Raw genomic sequence first — 15,839 nt, 5'->3', positions numbered from 1 at the left:
AAAACGGATAAACCTGTAAACAAAGAACCTTTGAAAACTGACCTGCTCACACTACCTGAAAATGAGATTTTTGCAAACAATCCCTATAAATATGCATTAATACAATATGCTACACAGTACACACCCAAAATACACCCAAGAAAATATGTCCATGTTTTTTCATAAAAACAACCGGTGCTAAGTTCCTTTGACCCTAAAGTTCAAATTTGCATACAGAATCGACAGCACCGAACCAGTTTTTCATACAAACTAATACTCATTTAAATACCTCTTTATATGTATTATGTATGTAAGGTACAGCGGGGCAAATACCGACTGGGGGGCAAATGTAACTGATCCATTTTTTTCATGTTTTACAATGTTTTATTAAATAGAGTGGCCACCAGTTATACATGGTAAAGGCGTGTTTAGTGGATCGATATTTTAACAATGGAAAAAATGGATCAGTTACAATTGCCCCCCCAGTCGAGATTTATCCCGCTGTACCTTATAGATATTATTGAAAAAAAAAAAATGGCCCCACCACGTTTTTTTGTAATTGTAAAAATGATGAGCCAAACACTGACTTAATGATATTTTGAAATAATTTTAACTTTAAAAAAATTAAAAATCATATAAAATAAAATGTAGATTAACATAAAGGGAGAAAAATTACTAAAATGAAAATTGATTTTGTATGGATGAAACATAAAGCGTTCCCCATAATCCTAAAAGTGTCAACACTTGTTAATCCGATTTGACATTTTTTGCTCCAAAATCTAGTAATTAAAGTTGACAATCCAACTTTTGACACCCACTTTATTAAGCGCGCTTGTTCTTTACACTCAGCAACAAATTTATCACAACATATACCTCAAAACATATTGAACCATATTGTTTAAATAATAAAGAAGGGAATAAGAATGTTTGTGTCGTACATTTGTCGCTGGGTGTACTATTAGCATTAATTATTATTCCGTCGTGACCCGTTCGGACTTTATTACTGTTTGTATAATAAATAACTTTGATATAATTATGGTATTTTTTTTACAATTCATTTAGATGATTAATCGATTGGACAATGAAAGGTCATGGATTTGTCTCTTTAATAACATGTGTGTGTACTAACAAAAATCCGTACGTCCGTCAACCGGGGTGGCTTTAGGAAAAATTGGGGTTACTTTGATGGTATTTGAACGGCTTTAAAATTAATATTATTCATTATTTACTGAAACTGTTCATGTAACTAGCATCAATAAATATTCTTGTAAATTTACCATAGAAAACAACACCCAATTGCGCAATATTGATGTTACTTGCGGGTTCGAATCCCGGTAAGGGCATTTATTTGTGCGATGAGCACAGATATTTGTTCCTGAGTCATGGATGTTTTTTATGTATATAAGTATTTATATATTATATATATATATATAATATATACCCTTGTCTGAGTATCCACAACACAAGCCTTCTTGAGCTTACCGTGGGCCTCAGTCAATCTGTGTAAGAATGTCCTATAATATTTATTTATTTATTTATTTACTTGCGAAGTTTTTTAAAACAAACTATTAATTTAGTAAGGCAAGTAAATTATATGTTATTATTCATAATATTTCAACGAACAAAGACGATTTAATGAAATCGGTTCGATAGAAAAAAATTGCAAAGATTGGTCTCGAGTTCGTCATTAAACGGTTCTATGTCGTTCAATTATTCACTTAGTTGTCTTTAATTAAAATTACAATAACACAAATATACATATCTAAAACACTAACGAAACATATTGCACAAATATTGCATCTTTCTATTTTATTTTAATATTTTTCCGTACTTTTCGTACCTAGCCGCCCTCTTTTAGTGACATCGAGCTCTCACTTACTCCCATACGAATAGACAGTGTACGCTAGCGTCAAGGTCATTGGGTGTTGTCAGCGTCTTAAAGCCACCACGGTTGACCGTACTTAAATGATCCTGCGGGAGAAACAAATAGTGCGAAAAGGACGGCCTGACGTGTTAGGCGTTATCGCGCTACTGTGTTTGACCGACTGATATCTATTCTGAGTTTATGTTCACCCTTGTCATTTTGTAGATTTTTCATTATTTTTGGCATCACAATTAAGTAAATAATGTACGATAGGATAAAGATGTCCCATTTCGTATCTTCTACTTTAACAGCAGACGAATTCGATCGGGATCTGATCTAATTATTATTATTATTGGGACCCTATTATGTCCCACTGCTGGGTAAAGATTTTTCCCACTTTTCTCAACACAGTCTTCTCGATCCAGCACCGATAGCATGGTCGCGCGCCGTCCCTATCGCACTTACAAATAGCGCGATAGGGACGGCCTGATGTTTTATTATTTATGCGACCATATAAGTACTTGCCTGCCTGAGCAGTCTCTGGCCATTGATCTAATCTAATCACCAGTCCTACCTATTAAAGCCAGAAGAAGAGTGTTAGAAAATAATGCATGTTTTTATGCCTTTCCTGTCATTCCGGCAAATTATTATGTTTAGCAATTATGTACCTAGTTTCCTGTGGCAATTAATACCTATTATTGCACCCATAAGCTGTTGTATAATAAATCTTAATTGAACAGTTTGGAAATAATTGTTGTTTTAATTATAATACTTCCGTCAGACAGAATAAAAATACTAGAGCCTTGGCAAAGAGAACCATTGTGTACCTTTTGGAGTTGAACCTTTTTCACAGAAATCGCGGGAGTATGTCGCCGCGAGATAGATGTCACGTCTTCTCTAACTGGTATGATAAGGACGGGTAGTCTATCTCGCGGCGACATGCGTAGCCGAGATGACCAAATGACCAAACGCTTCACGCTTCGCTCACGAGTCGAAGCGTTTGGGCATGCGACTACGCACACTGGTGACCGAAAAGCAGGCGACTTCCTCGCGCAATGTATCAGCATTGCGATAGGGCGAGGAAAGCATAAGAATTCAAATTATTGTAAGGCCGCAAACCGCAAACTTTTTTTTTTAATGTATATTGGGGACACCTTACACAGATCAACTTAACCCTAAACAAAGCAAACTAAGCAAACTAAGCAAAGTTTGTACTATGGGTGCTAAGCGACGATATACATACTTAAATACATAGAAAATATCCATGACTCAGGAAAAAATATCTGTGTTCATCACACAAATAAATGCCTTACCGGGATTCGAACCCAGGATCACGGCTCAGCAGGCAGGGTTATTACCGACTGAGCCAGACCGGTCGTCATTATATACAAATGTAACAGGTAATTTAACCTAGCTTAGACAATAATAAATTTTCCTAATTTCTCTCAGTTCAGAAACATTTTCCTCACTCGTAAATTCCCCACACTGTACGCATTATGTAAACAGGGTCACACGAAGATAATCACCGGCATACGACTTTTACACCATCATAAAAACTAACACAAATATTTTCACACCAACATGTTTATTACAAACCCACTAAATTTATACGGTACATTAAACTTATATAAATTACTGGCAGTGCATTAAAGAGCTGTCAAAATATATAAAAATGTTTGGACCCCAAATATTGTCAAATTCGGGGGCCATTAAAGTTTTACTGAGATTAATATCGGGACAAGTCAAGCCTTACGCCACTCACGATGGCATGTGATCTTTTTTTAATCCATGTCACATTTCGAGAGGACGCGAGTTGCTGAGTCGGTTTTTGAAACTGGCAGGTAACTAACATAAATGAACTACGAAATAATACAGTTAAAGCAATTAATTGGCAATATTTTTTTTAATCCGGGATAATTTTGAGTGGTTTTAGGTAGGTAAATTATTATTACTGACAACACTATTGCTTTAAAAAAAGGAACTACAGTTTCGTACGACAACATAATCATTTTAGTTTACAAAAATTCTTCAATGAGTACCGTGTCATACTGGAATTAGGTACCTATAGGCAAAGACATATATAACTCCGTATAGACAGATAAAGTCTAAGAAAAAACGTACCTCAGTACCATACAGAAAAAGGTACGGTGGCCTAGATGGCATTACACCTTTGGGGTACGCTCAGCTAGATGGCGCTAATATTAATATTTGACATTTTAATACATATCAAGCTAAAAATATGGGCCAAATTGTCAAAACTGAGGTTTAAACGTTTTAAGCCTGTGTCAATGCAGTCTATGCACTGTGATTACACATTTTACTTCGACTAACTCTCTACAATACTCGATCCTCTTTGCTATAGGTAAGCAACTAAGCAACCATCAAGCTATACGGTCGCTAGTTCCTACTTCTAATCGATGGGTAAATTTCAACAATCTTAAATAAATATGTACCATAAAAAATGTTTCATAATTAGTAGTTGTAAAACTTGTAAAACATACGATTTACTGTATAATTATTTTTGTACTACAATATATTGTACACAATGCTTACACGGTTCAGAAATTTAAACCAGCAAGTTGACAACAGCATTGTTGAGACCTAAGCCAGCACATATTATTCAAACCAACACAATTGTTAGTTCATTTGAGAAATCCCGCGTACGCCCAATACGGTGCGTAGCGGCTATATTATAGAGTTGTATTGTCAGTTGTCGTAGTAAACGATTTAGAAACAGTAAGTAGTTCATGTTATTGTTTATTTTACAAAAAATAATAGTAAAAGCATAATGTTTTGTTTTGCTTAATGACAGAGGAGGAGATGACGTTGACGAGGGAAGGAACTGAAAATTTGCATCTAAATAATTATTGGGGAATTTGCTTTGGAATAAAACGCACTTTTATACATTTTTGATATTAAATATAGCTTTTACGTTACGGTTAGTTTTTTCTAGGTTTATAAAAAATTAACTATTCAGAGTGTTTCTATGCTCATTAGAATTCGAAAATTAACCGCTAATACTGACTAGTAAATCCAAAATGCTTAATATTTGAGAAGCAATCGTAAGTAACATGTATGTCAATATCCTGTACTTTATTTCGTAACAAAAAAAAAATTAGAATGAAGAATGAAGACATCTTCATACATCTACATCTTCATTCTAAATTCACTTGTTACCACATGCTATATAAAGATCTTCGTAGCTACCACTTTTGCATACTTTTATATTTTTTTCTACTCCCGTGTTATTCGTCATTTACAGTGTCGTGCATAGATCGTTAAAACCCTACATAAAAGATGCCCGCCCCCGCCCGGCGCCCCGTGCGCCCACGCATACGATATAGCTCTTTAAGCATTGTTAGGTAGCTTTTAAGGCGTATAGCGGGCCGCGGGGCGCCGGGGGCTGGCGGCGGCGGCGGCGCGGGGGAGTGCGAGCGACAGGGTGAGTGCAGGAACAGAGGGGAGGCTGACGCGTCAAAATACAGGAAATAGTGCGAATTTCACGAAAGTTATTCTAGAAAACTATTAAAAAGTAAGTGCATGGTCGTAGAAAAAGAATTGTATGCAACGGTGTTTAACTGAACCAAAAAATACTCGTGGCGTCTTAATAACAATTTTCGGCTTCGCCTCAAATTGTTACCCACGCCACTCGTCTTTTTTGACCTCCTTTAAACGCCTGTTGCATAAAATACTAAAATACTTATTGTATTATGTATAACCTTAGCATAGCTTTGCATTTTTACTGTTCTGAATGTTATGATGGTCTTTTTAGGGTTCCGTAGTCAACTAGGAACCCTTATAGTTTCGCCATGTCTGTCTGTCCGTCCGTCCGTCCGTCCGTCCGTCCGTCCGTCCGCGGATAATCTCAGTAACCGTTAGCACTAGAAAGCTGAAATTTGGTCCCAATATGTATATCAATCACGCCAACAAAGTGCAAAAATAAAAAATGGAAAAAAATGTTTTAATAGGGTACCCCCCCTACATGTAAAGTGGGGGCTGATTTTTTTTTTCATTCCAACCCCAACGTGTGATATATTGTTGGATAGGTATTTAAAAATGAATAAGGGTTTACTAAGATCGTTTTTTGATACCTCTAACTTTTGAACAATATGTTTAAAAATTATGAAAAAAATCACAAAAGTAGAACTTTATAAAGACTTTCCAGGAAAATTGTTTTGAACTTGATAGGTTCAGTAGTTTTTGAGAAAAATACGGAAAACTACGGAACCCTACACTGAGCGTGGCCCGACACGCTCTTGGCCGGTTTTTTTTAGAGTAAGTTTGCATGCATATATTTATACGCACCCTTGTCATATGTATGAATGACTGTATGTATGTGTTCTAAATAAATAAAAATAAATAATAATAAATTAAATTACAATTTAGAAAACTCAGCATGCTCCTCTACTTAAAGTCAACTCTTATGAGTTATGACGTACTGTAAGCACATAAAAGTGCTTCGTCTTATCATACTGCTGCAAAGAGCCTACTGTGCGCGTGCGCAGCGATTAGCATTGAGAAGGTCGGCGCGTGGGGTGCGTGCGCTAGGCGCGGTGGAATGCGCGTGACATTTCCACCAGGAAACGGTCCGGGGCGTTTTTGGCATTCGGACTCCTTCAGAAAAAAAGCAAGGAGCAACTGACTATGATTGTTAAGTGTTTATGTGGGTGGTATAGTTGTAGGTCAGTATTCAGGTTCTAGGTTTATGCGAGAAATTAATAAAATGAGCCGTGGCGAATGTCGGGATAACGCAAGGAGTATTAGGCAAAAGTACCAAGTGTATGCCTCGAATTAAGCGTGGACGTGCTAGTGGTAGGCCTAAACGGACACCATGGATGGCATGACCATGAAACCATCATGAGTAGTTGACCAGAAATAAAACACCAACAGGAGCTTTGGAAATTATAGGGGCCCAGCAGTGGAACATATAACCGGGCTATTAATAAAAAAGGCAAAAAAAATACAATCCTTTAAAAATCATTGAAGTAGCATTAGTGTAGCATTTTAATCACCAGGGTAAAATTTTAGTTGCGTGGAAAATAACAAATTCTTTCTTTCAAATTCTTGTCTGTTTGTATCTGGCCGTAGTAATGATAGAGCCTCTTGTAATAACCTAACCACAAAATTAAAATTTTGAAAAAACCCCCGACCGCGACATAGTATACCGATTTTCATGAAACATGGCTAAGAACAGTCCCGACTTCCTCAGCTTTCAGACAAAAAAAACTAAATCCAAATCGGTTCATCCGTTCGGGAGCTACGATGCCACAGACAGACATACATACAGACAGACAAACAGACAGACAGACAGACAGACACACACACAGACAGACACGTCAAACTTATAACACCCCGTCGTTTTTGCGTCGTGGGTTAAAAAACAATAAATACGGGTCACAAAATAGCCGACCCTCATTGGGGTTTTACCCTACGACATGTTTCAATTCTTACTCTAAGAAAACATTGTAAATCTCGCAAACAGACCCATTTTTTCTGTCAAAACTTGCAAACTCCCACAATTTCGACCTCTAATGTACGGAACGCAGATGTGCAGGATTTAAAAAAAGAATTAGACATTTCATGATTGGATGAGTCACTCAAACCTTTCCGATTTTAATGGACGCCGTTGCTGGTAAAATTGTGTCGTTACCTGAAACCAATAAAATCGAATAATTAGTAAGGCTATAACAATAAATAAATAAATAAATGAGAGGAGAAATTCCAACATTTTTAAGTTTTTGATTTGTACCTTTTTCTATTATACCTAATAGGTGTGCAGGCCATGCAATTAAATGTTATGTTAGCATATTCACGCTTCAGTTTGCAATATTTCATAGTTTTTATGATACAAGCCGAGTTAAAATTATGTAAAAATATTAAAATACATTCTAAAAATCAGAAAAAACTGCTATTTTTAAGACGCAACAGAAGTGGCCAATTCTCTATAGCAACGTTCTCGACTATTTTCTCCCTGGCTTTTGAAGCAATAATTTTGAGGCAATATTTTTTTCAACACAGATTATTATTATTTTTATCTTTGTCGGACTGTTTTGATTTGTTTGATATTTTCATTTTTAAAGGCGCTAGGGCATATGAAAATTTAATAGAACCGCCAAATTGATTATGACGCAAAAAAAGGTGTGGCGTTCAAAATTCATAAAAAAAATAAAGGGTCCGACACAGATTATTTCATTGTTATTCAGATACTCAAGTTTCGATCCGATTGGTTAAATTTTGGAGGAAGAAAGAGTCGAGATCGGTACCTCGATTTTAAAGATTTTTGTGCAATATATTTTATCTGAGTTGTCCTTGAAGAACAATTTTTTTCTATAAATATAGTCAGTAACACGAGTGTATTGAATTAAAATTCCTAAATTGAAACGGGAGCTCCTTTCCATTAGGGCATTTTCGCTCCTGTTGCCTCTTAACAGTACCTCTTAAAAAAAAAACCGATCAAGACCTATAAGTACAGTTTTATGACAATTACCGTTTCTAATGCAATCAGGTTTATTAGCCTGCAGTCATTCGACCGGTCAGCTCGAGACACTAATGATCGGAAATGGATATAAAATTTAATTAATTGATTGCAGGTCTTTTTTGCAAATAATTAACCTTAAACGATATCGATCGAACTAATTTAGAAAATAGGTGTTATCGATATTATTTCACATAATTATTTTTAAAATCGGGACTTAATCGCGTATAACTACATATTAAACTGACCTCCAACGTTTCAAGGACGGCGTTGTCCCCGTGGTCTCGGAGAAGACTGGCTTGAAATGACATCAACGCCTTCTGACAGCCGCGCGAGTTTTTCGTTTGGTTGACCCTTGGTTTGTTAACCCGCACTTGGTTTTGATTATCAACTTGAACTGTTTGCGCACTAGGGATGTTACTCTGTCGACATACAACACTGACGATATTCGATTTAACGACTGTCGATTTTATTTTCGGCTTACACTTATTAATGACAGGATTCCATGTGGATGAGATCCTAAAACCTTCGTCCCGATTGAAACTGCGATGTTTTTTGATTTCAATGGCTTCACGCACTTTTCTACTGTAGAAATGGCGTTCCGTGGAAAGGACTTTAGGGTCATGTAGTTCGATCCAGTGGTTTGGCCCTGACTCTAACAAATGTTCAGCCACGGCAGACTTGGCTTTCCACGGAACGCCATTTCTACAGTAGAAAAGTGCGTGAAGCCATTGAAATCAAAAAACATCGCAATTTCAATCGGGACGAAGGTTTTAGGATCTCATCCACATGGAATCCTGTCATTAATAAGTGTAAGCCGAAAATAAAATCGACAGTCGTTAAATCGAATATCGTCAGTGTTGTATGTCGACAGAGTAACATCCCTAGTGCGCAAACAGTTCAAGTTGATAATCAAAACCAAGTGCGGGTAGTTCGAAAAACTCGCGCGGCTGTCAGAAGGTGTTGATGTCATTTCAAGCCAGTCTTCTCCGAGACCACGGGGACAACGCCGTCCTTGAAACGTTGGAGGTCAGTTTAATATGTAGTTATACGCGATTAAGTCCCGATTTCAAAAATAATTATGTGTAATAATCGTGAAAGATATTATTTCAGTTTAAAAACGACTTTCGACGGTGACGCTCGACAAACTCGCGCAGTTAGAAAATGTCGATGTCAATTTTAGCAAGGCTTCCCCGAAATTATGGGGACAATGCCGCCTACGTTTTATTTATTTAAACGATATTGCACAAAATATATACCAGGTTGGCCCTGTAACAAAAGAAAAACATTAAACTAGGTTATACTTTTTATATTGACCGACATTTGTTCAGCGACATAAAAAATAACTTGCATTTTGATTTTTATCACTCTTGAAAGTTTTTTCCAAGAGGTAAATGTATTGCGATTTTTGTTCAGTCTAAAGTATGACAGACAACGTCAATGACAACAATAATGGCGTACATTGAAGCTAATATTTATTTTGTATGACAAATTTAAAAATTAAAGACAAAATGTTTTTCAAAAGTAGCTGAACAAATGGTCAGTTTAAGTAGTATAGCCTACAGTTTAATTTTTTGCTTTTGTTACAGGCCCCACCCTGTATAATGTACAATTAGTCTAATTAATGCCAAAATACCCGTAAATTTTACTCGATTAAAGAAGTTCTGTGTTTTGCTATAATTATAATTATTTTTATCTACTTATAAACTAAAATAAATAAAATATATCCATGAAAGAAAGTCATCAACGCCCCCAGTAGCAGGAATCGAATCAGCGCCATCTCTATTTGTGGCGACGATATAACCATTTAATGTTCTCGGGACTGGATGTCATTTACTTCTCAGTATTATGTAAAGCAAGTGCCACTATATTTACTATTCATCTTTGGAAGTTACGACATATTTTCCAACATTAATCTAACAATAAATTCAATGGCATAATACTAGTAAATAAATACCATATTTATAAAACGTAGTCCCGCTAAGTTACGATCAAGTTTGCTTAAGAGTCCGTAGAGAGCTCGATTCTCCTTGCAAAGGTAGCTACGCTTTTATTTCAAAAGAATACGATCTTAGTCTCATTTAAAAACGACTAATTATTCTAAGTGAAAAAGTTATTTTCATGCAAAAATTGTTTTTACTGCATTCATTTTGTTTTATAAGCTGAAACGTAGGTGGCAAACCGACATGACATACAAGTCCGCCTCATGTCATTATATTGATTTATTCAAACTATTTTGCACATAAAAATACAGTAATTTAGAGTTAAAAAAGGCGGATTTAATGCTATTACATGATATTGATGATATTCTATATCAATCAACCTTTAGGCAAAACAGAACACATAGTTTTAAAATGAGACTGAAAAGTAACTCCGTTTATATTTCTAGGTGAAATTCAACCAAGCTTGCAGTGAACTCTTAAGAATAAATGAATTTAAAGTGCTCACTACTGCATCTGTATAATATTTATATTCATAGTTACATAGCGTGACCTGAGGTGCACGTGTCACCTTTTGCATTTGACTTAGCACAAAGACGTTTTTTACGTAAATGCAAACGTTTGACCTTATCATTTGTTTTTCTGTGAAATGAAATGTCTTTTGGAAAAATACGAAATGGTCTTTTATTTTACATATATAGAATACTAGCTTTTGCCCGCGGCTTCGCTCGCGTTAGAAAGAGACAAAAAGTAGCCTATGTCACTCTCCGTCCCTTCAACTATGTCCACTTAAAAAATCACGTTAATTCGTTGCTCCGTTGTGCTGTGAAAGACGGACAAACAAACAGACACACACACTTTCCCATTTATAATATTAGTATGGAGTATGGATTATAGATTTATTTTTTGTACAAGAACAAAAATACTCAAGTGAATAAAAATACTAAGCTTGCTATACATAGTTTAGGTTCCTGACAGCCTGCGCGGGCAGGGGGGATTGTAGTCATGTGTAAATAACCGTGTTCTTTTTTGAAATGGCAATATTAAATACAGTGCCCTCTTTGGGCACCATGCCCGCTTTAAGCCACCTTCCCCTACCAGAATTTTTCGTCCTTTTTCAGAGTGCCGTCTCAAATATGTGACAAGTGTCAAGTTTAGATAAGCCTCAACTACAGACTAGCCAGTCGAATTTGACTAGGACAGCCATTCTCAAAGTGTGCTCCGCGGCGCCCTAGGGCTCCGCAAAACCTCTCTGGGGGCTCCGTGTGAATTTTGGTCGACTGATATGCGACTTTTACTCTATTCCATAAAACCAAATATTCACCAATTGTAAAAATAAAAACAGTTCCATGTAATACCTCACATTAGAATCTAGTAGGTATAAAGATTGCTATAAACTATTTTTTTTCTTTATTTAATTTAAGGGTTCCGTCAGATATTTTGTTTTCCAAAAGGGTTCCATGCGAAAATAAGTTTGAGAACCGCTGGACTAGGAAGTTTGGAGTGACTCTAAAAGAAGCTTTATTAGAGCTGCATCAAATATTGATAAAAACTTTAATGGAGAAATTAGAGAAAAAAATGTTATCTTATTTAATAAGTATCTCTTAGAAACTCTATAAGCGATCGTCTTCTTGCATTTATGTTGTTTTAATGTTTATATGTACTCAAATGTTAACCTTGATGATGATGATGATGGAATCCTGTTATCCCTCATCAGGGACTTTTTAACTGACTGTTAACCTAGAAGTTTTAATTGATTTCTTGACTCCATAGTCAAATTTATACCGTAGTTTTATGGAGCACTGTATTATACTAATGTTACCTTTGATTGTATCAATTAAATAAATAATAAATAATAATAAAGTGGTGGTGTAGTGCGTCGCATGACATGGACTCGAGAAATAAACGAGAATGTCATGCGCGCCTATTACGGGGCCACAGAGGGGGGAACCCGGCTATCCGCGTACCGTTCGAGAATGCTGCCTCTGTTTCAGGCACTCGAGCCATCCACCACCGTATCGGAGCAGCGGCTATCGGATCAGGTGCGCGTCATTCAGCGGTCAAAGCGGTTGGATGACGCCACACTTGATCGGCTCCGCCAGGAGGCTCTCGCTACTCGCGCGGACCCTGCCTCGGGGCGGGATTTGCCCGCCATGTCGCCGGACCCGGTGCCCGAACCCGACCTGGCACCGGAGGCGCCGCGGGTTGATTCCGGTAACGACGGCGGGGACTTCGCGAGTCAGAGCGAGAGTGAGCCTGCCAATGAGCAACTGAGGAGGTCTTTGGAAGAGGCGATTACGCAGTATCGCTCCACAAGCAATCCTAGGCCACGATTACCACGTCTGCCCATGAATAGACGCAATCTAGCGCTAATAGGAGCCTTAAATGCTTTACTAGATCCATATATGCGGACTAGTAAAGATCTAGATGATACACACTCGATCATGTACTGCGGGGCCATCGCGGCGTGCCGTGTTGCTCGAGTCAAGTTTCCGGACGCTGACCGTGCAACTAGGACCGCCGAAGGTGTCCCTGCATGGCAAGTACGGATCGAGCGTCGTATCAACTCGTTTAGGACTCTCATTGCAAAGCTGATCTGCTTCAGAGGGGTAATAATCGCCCCCGAGTAATGCGCTTTGTGAACCAGGCGTTCGCGGGGACGGACATCAGGCCCCGCGACTATTTGGCCAATGTCACAGAGCGCATCGACTTCCTGAAGCAGAAAGTCTATGCATGGGCAAGCCGTATTCGCCGCTACAGAAAGCGTGTGAACCGATTCCAGCAGAATCGTCTTTTTCAAAGTGACCAAAGGAAAGTATACCGAAGGTGGGAGGAAACCGACCCTCGTGTGTCTGACGTGCGGCTGCCGGATGCTACTGCCATGTCTGATTTCTGGCGTAGCATCTGGTCGGTGCCCGTCGAACACACGGAGGGTGAGTGGATGACCGTTGTCGAACGCGAGTGCGAGAGCATCGAGCCTATGGGGGCTATCACCATCAGCCCCGACGACGTAAGTTGTGCTACCCGTACGGCCCAGAACTGGAAAAGTCCTGGACCGGACGGATTGCACAACTTCTGGCTAAAATGGTTTCGATGCTCGCACTCGCATTTGGCAACGCAATTTCAACAAGCCCTCGATCTTGGTTCTCTCCCACCTTCCCTAACAACCGGTGTTACTTTCCTGCTCTATAAGTCCGGTAGTACCACGGAAGCAAAAAACTACAGACCCATCACGTGCTTGCCTACACTTTACAAGCTCCTTACATCCATTTTGAGAGCAAAAATTAACGCGCATATTGTCGCTAACAACATTCTGGCTCCCGCTCAAAATGGATGTAGGGTTGGGTCCCGTGGTACTAAAGAGCTCCTCCTCATAGACATGACCATCTGCCAACAAGTTCGGCGGAACAAGGGGGCCATTTCGGCCGCTTGGATTGACTATAAGAAGGCCTATGATTCGGTGCCTCATTCATGGCTGAGAAGGGTATTGGAGCTGTATAAACTTGATGCAGCTTTAATATCCTTCCTGGCTGCATGTATGAGGCAGTGGACCACAGTCCTTCGTCAACCAGGAGGCAGGGATGGCCCCCTGGCCCGCAGGACTTCATAAGGATTGAGCGAGGAATATTCCAGGGTGACAGTTTGAGTCCATTATGGTTCTGCCTAGCTCTGAATCCCCTCAGCACGCTGCTGAAGGATTCTGGGCTAGGTTGCCGGCTTCGGAGAGAGGGTGAAGTCATCTCTCACCTTCTGTACATGGACGATCTCAAACTATTTGCACCGAACACCCAAGACCTGATGGTGCTATTGAAAACCACAGAAGTTTTCAGTACCGCCATCAGAATGGAGTTTGGTGTCGATAAGTGTGCGGTCATGCATGTGCAGCGGGGGAGGTTGTAAATTCAGAAAATTTACAACTTTCTGAGACGATGTCGTTCAGATCTATCTCTGAATCAGAAACCTATAAGTACCTTGGTATGTCACAGTCGTTGGGTATTGAGGATGTTGGCATTAGACGGTCGGTGAAGGAGCGCTTTTTCAGTCGGCTGACAAAAGTCCTTAACAGTCTTTTGTCAGGAGGCAACAAAGTGCGCGCCTTTAACGCCTGGGTAATGCCTCTACTCATATACTCCTTTGGCATACTACGGTGGACCCAGACTGAGCTGGACGCCCTGGATCGGAGGGTCCGCTCACTGCTTACCACACACCGTATGTTACACCCGCGCTCGTCTGTTATGAGATTGTACATCCCACGGAAGTGCGGAGGTCGAGGCTTCCTAAACGCCAAAGATCTCCACAACCGTGAGGTGTACAATCTCAGGAATTACTTCCTTAACAACGAGTGCGGGATGCATCGTGATGTGGTGGCAGTGGACGGAAACCTCACGCCGCTCTCCTTGGCGAAACAGAACTGGCGCAAACCTGTGGTACTAAGTACTGCGGACCGCAAGGCGGTATGGGAGAGCAAGCAGCTACACGGGCGGTTCTACAAGGCCCTCACGGGACCCGATGTAGATCTGCTCGCATCGGTGAACTGGTTACGATTCGGGGACCTCTTCGGAGAAACCGAGGGTTTTGCCTGTGCAATTGCGGACGAAGTTATGATGACGAACAACTACCGGAAATATATCCTGAAGGACGGTACGGTCGACATTTGTCGGGCATGCCGCCGTCCCGGAGAGTCACTCAGGCATATTATTTCCGGTTGTTCTCATCTTGCTAACGGCGAGTACTTGCACAGACATAATCTCGTAGCCAGGATTATTCACCAGCAACTTGCTCTTCAATACGGCCTTGTGGACCGCGAAGTACCGTACTACAAGTACTTACCTGCGCCAGTTCTCGAAAATGGTCGTGCCACGCTCTATTGGGATCGATCTATTATCACTGACAGGACTATTGTAGCCAATAAACCTGACATTGTGATAATAGATCGACTGCAACGCCGGGCAGTGCTCGTTGACATCACCATCCCCCATGATGAGAATCTCGTGAAAGCCGAGAAGGACAAGTCCAGTAAGTACCTAGACTTGGCTCACGAGATAACCGCCATGTGGGATGTTGAATCAACGATCATTGTTCCGATAGTCGTTTCAGCGAACGGTCTCATAGCGAAGAGTCTCGACCAACATCTTAAGAGACTCTCGCTAGGTGGCTGGATCAAGGGCCAGATGCAGAAGGCGGTGATCTTGGACACAGCACGGATAGTTCGACGGTTCCTCTCTCTGCAGCCCTAACCACCGGCAGCTTGGGCCCTGCCCCGCTGCTGGCGGCACCCTAGGTTAGGTTTTTTATAATGTGTTTATATGTGTTTTATATTGTTTTGTATGTGTTTTTGTATTTTACTTTTATATTCATATTATAAACAGCCTAGCCTAAGAAAGAAAATAAATAAAGAGTATAATAATAATAAAGTAGACCAAAACGCATATTTACGATATTTTAAATTTTGTCATCGCTATGAAATCAGTGCCTAATATTTAAATAAAACAGAATAAGATTTAACTTAATATTAAAGACGTCACGTCAATTATTTCCCGTACTTTCAACCTCGTGTAACTGTCAATACTTAGCCAAAACG

The 15,839-nt window shown here is 39.5% G+C and overlaps 1 protein-coding gene across 3 annotated transcripts in view; it reads right to left on the bottom strand.

Annotated features, from left to right (window-relative positions):
• LOC125230119 overlaps window positions 1-15,839 on the bottom strand; it is a 512,573-nt gene that overhangs the window by 157,002 nt on the left and 339,732 nt on the right. The window lies entirely within an intron of this gene.

This window comes from Leguminivora glycinivorella, chromosome 10 (genome assembly GCF_023078275.1).
Source record: "Leguminivora glycinivorella isolate SPB_JAAS2020 chromosome 10, LegGlyc_1.1, whole genome shotgun sequence".
Taxonomy (NCBI): Eukaryota; Metazoa; Arthropoda; class Insecta; order Lepidoptera; family Tortricidae; genus Leguminivora; species Leguminivora glycinivorella.
This window is presented reverse-complemented; position numbering and strand designations above follow the sequence as displayed.